The sequence below is a fragment of the Taeniopygia guttata genome, chromosome 1A, assembly GCF_048771995.1.
Source record: "Taeniopygia guttata chromosome 1A, bTaeGut7.mat, whole genome shotgun sequence".
Classification (NCBI taxonomy): Eukaryota; Metazoa; Chordata; class Aves; order Passeriformes; family Estrildidae; genus Taeniopygia; species Taeniopygia guttata.
The window spans coordinates 60730541-60745089 of NC_133025.1; the positions used below are offsets into that span (position 1 = coordinate 60730541).

At 41.1% G+C, this 14549-nt stretch overlaps 1 long non-coding RNA gene across 1 annotated transcript in view; it reads right to left on the bottom strand.

Annotated features, from left to right (window-relative positions):
* Positions 1–10720, bottom strand: part of LOC115493429 (uncharacterized) — a 78914-nt gene extending 68194 nt beyond the window's left edge. Inside the window, exon 1 of the long non-coding RNA XR_012053623.1 lies at positions 10360–10720. This is a non-coding gene — a long non-coding RNA (uncharacterized lncRNA). The remainder of the gene's footprint in view (positions 1–10359) is intronic.
* Between the last annotated feature and the right edge of the window lie 3829 nt (positions 10721–14549).

Below are 14549 nucleotides of genomic sequence, written 5' to 3' on the forward strand. Positions count from 1 at the left end.
AAAGAATATCCTGTTCTTGTGCCACATCTACTTCCAGCTGAAAGACAGTTTCCAGGGCAAATACAAAATAGAAAAGTGTGGGAGCAAGGACAACAGGAGCTTTCCCAAAGTTCATGCTTAACTATCAATAGTACAAACAGCAGCAGAGGTGAAGGTAAGAGCGATGCATACAATTTTCATTAATAGAGTTCAAACCTGTTCATATTTTGTGAGGGTTTTATTACAGTAACTCGTTAATTACATTGAACTAATGTCTCTAATTTTAGCTCCAATAAATTATTATAAAGTGCGTTCCTATATTCAGGCGAACACCAACTGCATAGCTGACAGTCAAAGAAACAAAATTAATTGGCATTACCCTGTTTCTATGGAATTGCACTGACCCATCTCACAGTATTTGATGTCAACACATTTTATAGCCACTAGGAAGTTTTAGAGAAAAATGTATTGCCGAATCAGATTTCTGCAAAAAAAAAAAAAAAAAAAAGCTAGAAAGTGTAACCACTGTTTATGTCCAAGGTTCAACCCTGCCAGTTTCAGATTTTGCATTTAATCCAATCATCTTATTGTTAATAGACTCATTAGTCCTGAACAGTAAAGATTCCACAAAGGATTCACAAAGCTACTTGACTGTTGAATTTCTTCCCCACTTTTCACCCACTTCATTGCTATGGAGTAACCAGAAAACTCACTTTTGTGCTGTCACATATCACACACAACATAGTATGAGCCACAGATACAGTCAGACTTTGTTTTTTTCTTTAACTTCAGCAAATGCAACACACTTAAGCACAGGGCTTTAAAAGTGCACTGCTGTACTATTAGTTTCATCTGTGAATACTCTGCAGCCAACTAGATTCCAACCACTTACTCCAAAATCTATCAAACCTTTAGATAATTTAAAATGCTGAAGATTTCGGTAAGATTCAGAACTTCAACAGCATAGGGAACATAAGCAAGAGGAATTGTCTCCATCAAAGGCAAACAGATGTTGCTATAACCTTTTAAAAAAACCCTTGCTCTTGGAAGTGCTATAGTAAATATGTAAATATACTTTGAAATTTAATATCCTTCCTGAAGTGGAAGGCCTGGAGCACAAGGGCTCTTTGAGACCGTGTTTTGGTTTTGTGGGGTCATACGTATGCAATACTGAGCTGTGCCCAGCCAGGCCTGGAGTCATTGCTGCCATATCCTCTGGCAAGAAGCTTGCAGGGAGGAGAGCTGCTCCAGAGAAAGGAACAGGTAATAAATATGTGTGCACTCTGATGGCATCCAGATGCCTCTGACCTGGCACCCAAGAATATAAATACCCCCATAATTCTGCCTCAATAAAAAACAATCTGAAACATTTTCTATTTCTCTTCCAATCTTATTCATGTGGAGTCCATGTTCACCTCACACAGCTTTTCACTTGGCTGTTTCCAGCAATAAAAGCCCTTAGAGCTGGCTGAAATTGCATTGCCATAACATATATCTGCACTATTGGAAATTAGCTGCACTTTCTTTATTTACTCTGAAAGAGAAATGAAATTTTTGTTCTTTTAACACAGAACCACAGACTGGGTAAGGTTGGAAGGGATCTCATCTGGTCCCACCTCCCTGCTCCAGCAGGGCCATCCCAGATCCCACAGCACAGGACCGTGTCCAGAGGGGTTTGGGATATCCCCATGAGGAGACTCCACAGCCTCTCTGGACAATCTGTTCTGTTCAATTCATCTCATAAGTTTGAGGCAGGGGATTCATAAGCTACCCATTACTTGTGAAGTCTCTTCCACAAATATCCCCTTGGATCACCTCCTGGGGAAGAGTGTTCTCTTTCCCAGTTCTGTCTGTAGCTCCTTCAGAAACCTACATACAGCACCTGGAGGAGCTCATATGCAGAAAGATCTAATAACCCTTTGCTTTAGGGGTGTAACCCAAATATTTCAAAGGGCTCCTCAGAGGGATTGCCAAAACTTTCTCTTCCCAGACAGGGATCAGGCAGTAGCACAAGAGTGCCCAGAGCTGTGGGACCAGGGGTGAGGGAGGGCTGGGCTGAGATGTCACCCCTGACCAGTATGGGCAGGCTCCTGGCACGACTCCCAGGGCTCCTTCTCTGGTCTGTCCCACATCAGGGCTGGGCTGCAGCTCTGGCAGGCGAGCCCTGCGCAGGAGTCAGGGGAAGGAGTTGAAGAAAAAGCTCAAGGAAGCAAAAGTGACTGCTTGGTTTTGCTTTGGGACAAAGCACAAGCGAGATAGGAAACAACTGATTTACCTAACCATGTTTCCAATTATCACAAAAGAAAGACAGGGCACATTGACAGTGCTGAATAATCAACTGCAGCCTCATCTTTTATTTTTGCCTTTTCTGCACTCATAGAAGGGCTGGAAGTTGATAATGGGGGAGGGTCCTCATCTGCACTGTACTGACTTGCAAAGGCAGTCATCCAAAACTAATACTCTGGGTTGAGTTCCTGGAGAGGGATGTTGGGATTTTGTGGTGGGGAAAGGTTGGCAACCTTGACTCTGATCTGTAAAATTCCTCCTTTAGCCCTTAGACATTTATTAGCTTGTTTTCACACCTTGCCCTCTTTGAAGGATTATATGCAGTAACATGATGCAGTCTGGAGCCTCAGTTTTCAAAAGTACATTAAGCTTGAAGCAAATCCTGGCACCCCAGAAAATTCCCCCACTGAAGGTCAGACCTACATTGACTGGCTTCCTAAATTTTCCCCACCTCTCTGTGTTTTGTAAGAACTGTGCAAACTTATGTGTGTTCTAACACATCCTTTTAAACTCAACAAAAAATGCCATATCTAAAGCTTTAACTGCCATATGTCCTATATAGGCATATGAAGCATATTTCTATTTAATTCATACTTTATTGGAAGCCTTACAAAGCACACAGAACAGATGCCAGTACATCAAATTCATCATGCTGAGCCTTGATTATACAGACCCAGAAGCCCCAGCACTGCCATACAATCCTTCCTTTCAGGAAATAAAACCAGTTTTCCCACAGGACCACTTGTGGGTAGAAGCTGAAGCCCTTATTACAGGAGGTTCCTTGGATAGGATTTAAAGTCTGGAAGTTCCTCATAGAGCTGCTCACTCATCGCAGCGCGCCTCTCAGAGCCCAGGCATGCTGCTCCAAGGAATGCCCGTCCAAAACCAGGGAAGCACTCAGCCAAATATCCACTTCAAGCTTAGTAGCAGCAGCTTTCTCTTTTCTCTGAGTAGGAGTGCAGCAGAAAAGGAGGGCTATAGGAGAGTGCAACACCACAAACTGCAGCCCCACCAGGAGCTGCTACTATGTGTGAGGAAATGCCATGTCAGCCACAACAAAACGGGGCTGGCACCTGAACCAAAGCTACTTTGCAAAGAGGAGATTTAAAAGTTCCCTGAGAGTGTGACATGCTGTACCATGACAAAATAACAATTAAAAATAAATTAACAGAGCAGATTCTCACTGGCCTGAAATTTCCTCCTATAGTTTGTAGTGTAAATCCATGCATGAGATACTGCAAAGTTTTAGATATATTTACGTGTGTTTCGGCTGACCATGTTTACTCATTCAGGGTTTCCACTCCACCACTTGTTAATGCATTTGGCATGGTCTCATGTAAATACATCTAGGATTTCAAAGGAAGGTCATTCTCTATTCCCCCCTCCATAGAGAGGGAACATGCCAGAACTACGCTGAGGATATGGAATGAGATCACTCAAGATCAGAGTCACTGTGGGTGGGTAACGATGAGGTTACCCCTATGGCATATGTCAAAATATTCCAAACCCTCATTATAGTTATGATATGTTCACAGGAACACAACAAACCCATCTTTGAAACTGTTCCTTGATTTCAAGTCTACTTGCTGCTTTATAGAAGTAAATCCTGCAGTAATTTTCTGCTGATATAACGCTAAATGCCAGCAAATAGGGGAAAAAAGGCAGCAGGGGTCGTGAATGGAGGAATATTCACAATGGAGGAGTACAGAAAAGGGAATGCAAGGAACAGATGGTGGAGGAGAATGGGAGAAAACCAGGGCACCAGCATGCATTTGAGGGTGCAACTTCAGAACAATTCTAAGCCCCTGTTTGTAAATCACTACTAGAAGTCGCTACCAGGAGTCAGTTGTGTGTGTGATGCCAATGCCCATGTGCCAGGCCAGGGGAGCCTCCCTGCACTCAGATTCATTGCATTAAGAATCAGACTCTGTCCAGTCCTGTGCTTATCTCTCATTATTTAGAGCTTTTCAGTCAAAGCAAGGCTTCTTGAAACTCGGCCAAGCAATGGAAGTTGCAAAAATTTCCGTGGTTTTTGGTCAAAAATATTTCAGTGCTATATAAGAAAGGAGATGCCACTATCAAATATAAAACTCCTGCTGAAATTTCTTTCCTGTGTGTGTCCAGGCACTTGCCCTGGTCCTTGCTCAGGCAACGCTCCTGCAATGCACAAACATCAGTTCTGATCACATGTGACACAGATTTTTTTCATATTTATTCTAAGCTATTCTGGAAATAAAGTCTATGTTAGTTTTTAGCTTTATTTTTTAGACTTTATGGTAAAGAGTTTTGAATTTATTTTTCTTAGAATAGAATTTTATTTCTTTAAAATACATCTGGCTAGTTGGCATAAAATGAAACTATAGCTGGCTCAGTCCCTAGAGTTTAAAGGAATATTTCTGGTCACAGGGGACTTAGCTCAAAATTTATTTCAGGATCATGCACTTGAGGATTAAGGCAAAATACAACCCACGCAACACTTACTATTTTATGTTTAAAATTTAGAACTGCTTTGAAAAGGCCAACCAGAATATTTTTAAACTTGTAAAGATTACTGTTAATCTTTCAAATTTTAATACTAAAGTTATCTTTTTAGGAACTGTAAATATCTGTGAAACACCTTTTTGCATAAAATGACAGAATTTGTTGAAGTCATACTTGAATGGATTTGTTTTTTATTTCTTTTCAAGAATGCACCGCATTGACACTCTAACTCTTCTTCTGTACTCATGGTGGGATTTCTGAAAACACTTTTTTTTGCATCTAACTCTAGTCCACCTCAATCCCAATAGTGGCTTAAATAGGAGCAGGATTATGTCATTTCAGAACACATTTGAAAATCCAAAATTGTTGACTATTATTACTGAATTTAGACCACAATAACTCATTTTTGTAGGGTACTGAACTAACCCTCTTAAGAATACAGTTTTCCATTACTCAAGAGCATTGTAAATGCAGGTGAACCCAATGGGAAGAAATGACCATGTCTGACTCAATTCAGAAGGCTGAATGATTTCATTATTATAAATGTGAAATACATTAATATACTACATAAAAGGAGGATACTAAAACTACATACTATTTTCTCTGACTCTAACACAACTCGTCAACACTCTCTCCAGTGTCCAGCCCCAGGTGGGTTGGATTGGCCATCAGGCTCAAATAATCCTCACCTGAATCCAATCAAGCACTCACCCCAGGTAAACAATTCTCCAAACATATTCCACATGAGAAAACAGGGAACAGAAATAGAAATTGTTTTCTCTTTCATTTCTCTCTGTGCACCTCTATGAAAAATCCTGAGAGGGAGAGAAATGTGCTTGCCACACAAGAGGAATCTAAGTTATTTGGATTTACAAAAGCCTTCCAGTACCTGAAGGGAACCTGGTACGAAGATGGAGAGAAACTATTGACAAAGGCCTGGAATGACAGGACAAGGGAAATGGCCTCACACTGAAAGAAAGCAGGCTTTGATTGGCTCTTAGGAAGAAAATCTTCCCTTTGAGGGTGGTGAGGCCCTGGCACAGGTTGTCTGGAGAAGCTGTGGCTGCCCCATCCCTGGAAATACCCAAGGCCAGGGTGGATGGGGCTTGGAGAACCTGGGAGGTGCCCCTGTCCATGACAGGGGGTGGGAAGAGCTTTAACATCTCTTCCAAGTCAAACCATTCTGTGATTCCATGATTTTGACATCCTGATGGTCCTCAGAAGGAGCTCCTATAGAGGAGAGCACAAAGCCTGTCACCGACTGCAGTGATCCACAGAAAGCAGGGTTTCCACACCATGACAAACATCAGTGCTGCCTTGTCACATCCTCTCCAGCCTCGTGTCTCCCACGTGTGTCCTGCTCCACACAGTCAGCCCTAAAACTCCTGCCACACAGTCCCCAACAGCAGCATCATCCCCTGTGTGCACTTCAACCAGTCCCAGCTAACACTGCACAGAAAGAAGGCACAGCCAGAATGTCTCTTCTCTCACCAAGCTACACAGCAGCAGGCAAACATAATAGAGCAATAGCAGATCAATACAGGTTTATGAGCTGATTTCTAAAAAGCAAAAGCAGAAATGTAAAAATGAGCTTGTTTCCTACTTTCCAGTGTAACACCACTTTCCCTACATCACATTCAAATACTATCTTGCCCTTTCAGCCAGCTCCTACTTGAGCTGATCACAGCAAAATGAATAGCTCTAGTGACCTTTTTTGCCAGATGTCAATTCAGCTGAATTAATTTTTTGTATGAAACTATGCAGCTCAGATGAGAGGCACTTTCAATAGTTCTTGGGAAGGCAAAAAACAAGGACACATCACTTCCAGAAACTAGCAAAAATTGGAGTAACTCAGAGAAGCTCATCACACCAATGAGCACTGTGAGACTTGACAAAGCCGTGTTAAATGGAGGAACCATGGTAGCACATTCAGCTCATTGCTTCCCTTCAGGACACACATTCTAGAATTATTTTTTCTTATCTGTAACAAGGGTTTGATTGAAACTCATCTTAACCAAGCCCATTCACTCACCCATGGCTTCACAGCACAGTAGTTGTGTTTGAGAAGCACAAGTGGTTTTGTGCAGGGTTTGTGGAGGAGGAATTATTTTTAGACATATCCTGATGCATCATTGTGTTTATGTAGAAAATTTAAAAACAGTTGGTTAGAGAAAATTTGATTTCTCTGTTAGCACATGAGTGAGAGCTGACTCATATTTTTATTATCTGAGTGGGTCTCATCTACTGGAACCACTGTTTCCAGTAGTTGTATCTAGTACTTCTCACACCATCAGTTCTTCCTCTACATGTCTCTCCCACACATATTTAAACTTTTGAGTGTCAAGAATAAGGGAAGTGAAAGCACCCTATTCATTTCAGGATGCAAAATAAACCACTATTTTGGGGTTAAAATCAGAACAGCAATTTCAGGATATAGTTACTAGTCAATTGGCATCTCCCAAATGCTTTGTGCAAAGGTTTTCTGGAAGACCAAAATGAAGCCACAGCAAGCAAAGGCTGCCATAATTTTAACAGGGAAGTCTTTGCTAAGCTATGCCAAATAAAGTAAATTATGAGTGATCTTTAAGATATAGGGTTTTTTTTTAGTATGATATTTTCACATGAAGATTAATACACTTGAGAATTTTGTTGTATCAGACAAGTAATTACAGAATCATAAACCTGGAAGCCATTTGAAGACAATTTATAATGCACACTCCTATCCTGGGATCAGCCCTAAGATTTTCAGTTCTCCAAAACCTTTATCTAGCCACTCATGTTCAGTGATAGAAATGACACTCATTTCCTAGGCAGTCTGGTCCCAGTGATTCAGATTCTTACTATTAGTTTCTTTTTCTAATGTCTATTTAAACCCAGTCCTTCATCTAGACCCCTCTGACATAAGGACCAGAGTTTTGCTTCTCTCATTGAGACTTACTACTATGGTAAAACAAAATTTCAAGTAAGAGGAAACATTTCCAGACTGTTTTCCAGAAAACAAACCCAGTGTTTGAGACTGCAAAACATGAGGCCTTCTTAATGTGGTTTTTTTTTTTTTTTGTTTTGTTTTTTTTTTTTTAATGTTTGCATGCATTCCTTTTCTCACTGATTTTAGTCAAAATCATTATGAAAAAAAAAAAAAGTTGGTTTTGTTGGTGTTTCAGAAATGGAGTCCCTATCTCATTATGCAATGAATCAGAAAAGGCAAACACTCTCAGGGGACTGAAATGCTGCTTTATGGACCAGAATGGTTTCAGAAAAGCTTAACATTAAGGTTTTTATCTGAACCAAGCTATGTGAAGCTCTCCCATCACTTGTTAGTAGCCTGGTTTTTCACCTCCAGAGACTTCAGTTTAAATCCTGGTTTAGGTCACAGTGAGAATGGGAGTTCGGTGGTTTGCATCCTAGTGGACTTCTGTCAACAGTGAAAAAGCACCATACAATCCTGCACAACCAGAAAGTTCTGCTTAAGAGAAAGCCTGGACTGGGACATCAGAGGTCCTTACAAGTCAGGACAGAAGGGAAATGCCACAGCTGCATGGAGAACTGGGAACAGCACCTGACACAAACAAGTCCAGGGAAAAGCACTATAAATTTGCTGCTGGCTTATACTGGGACATATTTATCATTTATCCAAACTCAATGCGTTTGTCAAACTCATTGTGAAACAATAACTTCACCTATTATGCAAAAAAAAAATCTGATGAGAACCTCATACTGAGCAATGGTGACAAGGAAAGCAGTCTCAGGCACTGCACTTTAAATTAAATGGCTTGGAATGTCCTTTACCATCATGCCCTCAGAAAATAGCTGCTGGAGAAATGATTTGTTGTACAAAAGATTTTCTATATGAAGGACTGTTGATCTCAAGGGAAGTACAAAAAATAAGGAAATAATATAAAATGGTGAATTGCAGGTCAGAGTATGGATTTCACATTTGCCATGCTTAAAAAAATGAGCCTAAAATAAAATATTGCAAATAATATCTTCCTCGCCTTTTACTCCAGTTGCCCATTTCTTCTTCAGTCAGATACACAAGAAAGACAAAAGTTCTTCTCAGATGCTCTGCAAACACACAGACACAAAAAGAAGCAGAAGCACTCTTGTTAAAGGCAGATGCCAAGCACAAGCTTCCCAGCTCAGGTGTTCCAAAGCTGCAGATGGCAAATGAAGGAGCTCACTGTCCTGTAACCCAAAGCACTAAGAGGATTTCCCACCAACTTTCAAAAAAAGTTCACAAGTGCTTTTGGACTAGAGATGATAAGTTTCTTTTCCCCATAGGAATATCTCAGGAAAAACCAAATGGAAATGAACAGTTTTTTTGCTGTGAGTGTGGAAGTCGCTTCAGGTGCTGGCAGAAGGCTGGGAATTCAATCACCTGTGCTGGACTTTGCAGCTTTTATTAAATAAAACTAGAACAATTGTGCTTTTTTCTTTTCCTTTTTTTTTCTCCCCACCACAGTTGCACTAGATGTTTATACTCCCAATAGCAGGGCATTGGAACGATATGATCTTTAAGATCTTTAAAGCCTAACCAGTCTATGATTCTGTGATTTAGAGGACAATATAAATATGTAAAAAAATTGTTTTATTGCGTTTGTGGTGTGCCTAAAGGGAGACTGGAGTCATGTAAAAAGTCACATGCATCTCAACAGAAGCCATGATGAGGGAAGCTAGAGCAACCCACATCATCTTTCAATCCAAAGTATTGAAAACATGAAAGCAACCCTTATGAGAACTATGGCATTGATTGTATCATTCATTTGCAAAAATGAATTCAAAGTATCTATTTTTCTGATGCTATCACAGCTTTAGCTATAGGTTATCTTCTGAAAATTCAAGTTCAAATTACATCCTACCTTCATAACAGCTTTCTCATACAGTGAAATCTACTGCATAATACAGTAACCCTAACAAACGTTCTTAAAATAATTTTCATCTACTGTTTAAATTTCACATTATTTACATCCACAGCCCATAGCAGAATGTCAGCTGTGGAACTGGATCAAAATTCAATTCTGCAGTCCCTTATGAATGGGACCATAGATATTCAGCACATATCAGCTAAGGAGAGGTAAAAGGCTGATGGATTTATGCAAACAATGAAATAAAAATTAACATAAATGGAACAAGAGTTAAAAAACATACATTAGTCTATTTTAAAATGGAAACACAAGAAAGCAGACCTTGGTAAACAAGAGAAATGTCCTTAAAATGAAAGGCTCGTGAAAGCCTCTTCACAGCAAAAGTGAAGGTTCTACACAGCTCAAGTTCCATGTTTGCTAAAGTTCACATCAGAAACATCAGGGATCAGCTCGATGCATTTGAAGCCAATGATCACAATCCCATTAATTCATGTATCAGCTGTGTGCACAATTTAAGAGTCTGAACCTAATCAAGCCTCAAGCCTTCAAGGAGAGGATTGACCCCAGTAGTGAGCTCCTGCTTCATAACCTCATTTAAAGCATTTATTTTTGAATGCAAAGTAATGGAAGCCTCGATTCTTTTGAAGCATTCAATTCCTCACGGTGACTTTTTCTGCTAGAATGTAAATTACCAGATGGGATTTCTGCACCAAATTCCACTTCAGACAACAGCAGATAGAAAACTTACCATGCACTTTTATGCTATTGCTAATGCCTTGCTGTGCTGCCATTTTCAGCTTGGAATTAGACATCTCAGGAACTGCAAAATGTTCTTGAGCATTCAGGACCTGCAACAATGTGTAGCATGTAGTAATTGAATCAGCATGGTAATCTTCTATTTGGAGCCCATTAAAGTCAAACTTACAAGAACAGCCTGCTTCCAAATACAATGCAAATGTAGATTTAATGATTTAATGCAATGATCAGATAATAAGATCAAAAACATGGAGGAAATGCTTTCTTCCAAAACACATAATTAAATTTTAGACCTCACTGATACAGCAGGCTTTGGGATTGAGACAGAAAATCCCATCAGAGAAGTACAATGACAATGCTATAAAAAAATAGGAGTTCAGACTCCATCTCTGGCTGGGAGAAGCACCAGGAGAAGTATTCAAAGTAAAATACAAAATTTCAAGATATTCCTGTGCAGAGACATCTTCTTTTTCCTCCTGTCCTGCTCAGGAGCAAGTCAACAATCAGAAATGCAGCACATTGCAGTATGGAAGGAGTTGCATACAACTGCGACCTCCCTCCTTTCTTAGTAATTATGGAAGTGCTAAGCTTTTTTTGCCTCCAGACCATAGCTGTCACCTGAGGAAGGGTCATTGCAAGTGACAAGCTTTGTCTTTGAGCAAGGAAGGGTTATGGCAAAGATTACAATTAGCCCCATCAATACTGGCTTTACACATTAGGAGAATTGTCTTTTTTATAAAACAAAAACATGTGGGGACTAATTAAGGGGTTTTTCTCCCCCTTGCTTATCGGTCACACCTGCAGCTGGAATCAGTAGGAACAGATGGGATTGTCACTACCTGGGGCTCCCCCAGTACCTGGCATAAGCAAGTTACACACTGTAGTCACTGATTCCTGCCTGCAGGGCACATTTATTGCACATTATTTACTGAATTCTGCAAAGGCAAGAGAAGCTTGGGTGTGCACATGAATTCACTCAGATAAATACACCACACTACTTCTTTAAAGCAAATTTTCTACTACAGTTACTCCCTGGGCCATTCCATAGAATCACAGATCCATTCAGCTTGGAAAAGACCTCCAAGGTCAGGCTGTGCCTGATCCTCACCTTGCCACCCAGACCAGAGCACTGAGTGCCACATCCAGTTGTTCCTTGGATACTTCCAGGGATGGGGACTCCACCGAATCCCTGCATAGTCCCTGCCAATGCCTGGCCACCCTTTTGGTGAAGAAATTCCTCCTGATGTCCAGCCTGAACCTCCACTGGCACAGCTTGAAGCCCTTTCCTCTCGTCCCATCCCTGTTCCCTAAGAAAAGAGCCTGACACCCCTGGCTGCAGCCTCCTGTCAGGGAGCTGTGGAGAGCCAGAAGGGCCCCCTGAGACTCTTTTTCTTCACACACAGCTCCCTGAACTGCTCCCCATAGAACTGACTCTCTATACTCTTTATTATATTCCTAATGGGACGTCACAGCTTTTTCAGAGTCAATGAGAAAAATCTAGAAAATGTAACTCCACATATACTATTTCAGTGCAGATTGGATGCTGAAGTGTCAGATTAAACAAACAATTAAGATTCTGTAGGCTTTACTCTCAATTATAGAATGGCTGAATTAGCTGGATGGGGAAGAATCAGAGCATTATGAGACTTGTGTTTGTCTTTCTGCAATTACAGGGGAGAATTTAGATGAAACCATTCTGCTGTCTGTGGCTTTAATGAAGACCACTTGCCTTGCCTAATCAAAAAACAAAAAGTATATAGTTGAGGTCCAAAAATATCTTGGTTTAATGACGCACACAGGCAGAAGTTTATAAGTGGGCAAACTTCCTCGCTGCACGGCCTCAGTGCACCTGTGCAACAGCTGGGTTTAATCTGTCAAGGACTGTATTTTAGGAGCCATTGCTGGGTTTTAGGCTGGAAACTGAATAGTGCCCCACCCAGCCATGCTCCAGTCCACAAACTTTTAACATTTTAGTGAGGGTATAAAAATTGTATTCTGTGGGTTAAAGAAATCCAGGGATGATCTATGTGTTGTTGGATGTCTAAAGAGAAGAAAAGAAAGAAAAGAAAAGAGAGCAATTTAGCTAACAAGAAAACAACCTAATCACCTGGTCTGGTGCAGCAAACAGGGCACCTTGAGTTACCAATAAACATGATTGATACCTGTGCTACATTCATTACAGAACAGTATGGACAAACAGGATTCTGATCAATACCAGCCAAGTTTATAATTTTCACAGTTTCATTAGAAATAGGATCTGCACTTCTTTAATATCTTTCAGCAGTTACATGTATTAATAGTCTGCACCAACAAACACACAGACATAGACAAAGATCAAATATTCTGTTCAAAAGCCACGCACAAATAACTATCAGCCAAACGACAGAAGGGTAAATAAACAAGGCTCTAAGGCCTACAGGCTTTCCCAGCAGTGATTTAGGAGACCTATCTTTGGACACTTTTTTCTTCCTCCCCCTCCAATCATGGGTAAGATCTTGATACCACTGACCTAAGTGGAGCCAGGTTTTTAACCATTAGCCTTGCCATACACACCCATCTGTTAAACAGATGGTATGAGATCAGGGTATGATCTCATACCTTCTCAGGCACAATATCAAACCCCAAAGCATCCAGAGCAAAGGATCTGCATGTGACAAGACCATCTCAACACCACTGCTTCATAAGGAAGATGAGCAGAAGTTTTCCAAACTTGCACAAGGCAGGTTTTTCATAAACTTCCATAACAATATTGATTGGCCTGCTTTGTAAGATATGACACTGCAGGGCACTATTCCTAAGGCTGGATACACTCCTGTATACACTGCCCCTTCTCCCTTCTATTTTTCAAGCCACTCTTTTCGCATTGAAGATTGCTGGACTGAAAAGTGAAACACATAATATTAACCAAAGTTATTACTGAAAAAATAAACCCTCCTTAACACTGTGATTAAACTGTCAATTTATGACCATGTGGAAAAGTTATTCCACCAACAGTCAATCCAGCGTACTGATGCTTCCTACCAGTTCAGAAGTTAATACAGCATCTCAGTGCTATTTGGAAATGTTCTGTTCTATAAATCAAAAAAATCATTTAGGCTGGAAAAGATCTCTAAAAACATCAAGACCAACTGTTAACCAAACACTGCCAAGGCCACCACGAAACCATGACCCCAAGTGCCATATCCATGACTTTTAAATATGTCCAGGGATAATGACCTTACCATTCTCTAGCCAGCCTTTTCCAATGCTTGAAAACCCTTCCTATGAAGAAATTTTCCTCCATGGCCAAGTGAACCTCCCTGGGCAGAGCTTGAGGACACTTCCCCATGTCCTGTCTCCCGTTATTTGGGAGAATAGGCCAATCCTAATCTTGTGGCAAGCACATTTCTCTCCCTCTCAGATTTTTCACAGAGGTGCACAGAGAGAAATGAAAGAGAAGACAATTTCTATTTCTGCTCCTTGTTTTTCCCATGTGGAATGTGTTTGGGGAATTGTCTACCTGGGGTGATGGCTTGATTGGATTCAGGTAAGGATTGTTTGAGCCTGATGGCCAATCCAACCCACCTGGGGCTGGACTCTCAGAGAGGGTCACGAGTTGTTAGAGATAGAGAAAGTAATATGTAGTTTTATATCCTCCTTTTATATAATATATTAATATATTTTAGCATAGTTATAATAAAGAAATAATTCAGCCTTCTGAACTGAGTCAGACATTGTCATTTCTTCCCATTAGGTCCGCCTGCATTTACAATATAATCTGGCTGCACCCTCCTGTCAGGAGCTGTGCAGAGCCAGAAGGGCCCCCTGAGCCTCCTTTTCTCCAGGCTGAGCCCCCCCCAGCTCCCCCAGCCGCTCCCCCAGCCCCGTTCCCTTCTCTGGACGTGCTCCAGCCCCTCAAGGTCTTCCTTGCAGTGGGGAGCCCAGACCTGCCCACGAGATTTGCACTCTCTCAGCAGTGCCATCACAGGGACACTTTCCCTCTCCATCACCTGCAGACCGACATCCTCTCATCTGTGGCCCACCTCAGACAAAGGGAAGTTCCTCCTCTTAGGGGACTGATGAAAACTTATTCCACAAGCCATGAGATTCCATTGGTTAGACATCCATCAGGGGCTGGGACCCTGGATTGTGTTCCTTGTTTTAGGGCCTAGTTATATGTGACCTCAAGTGCCATTGTAACCA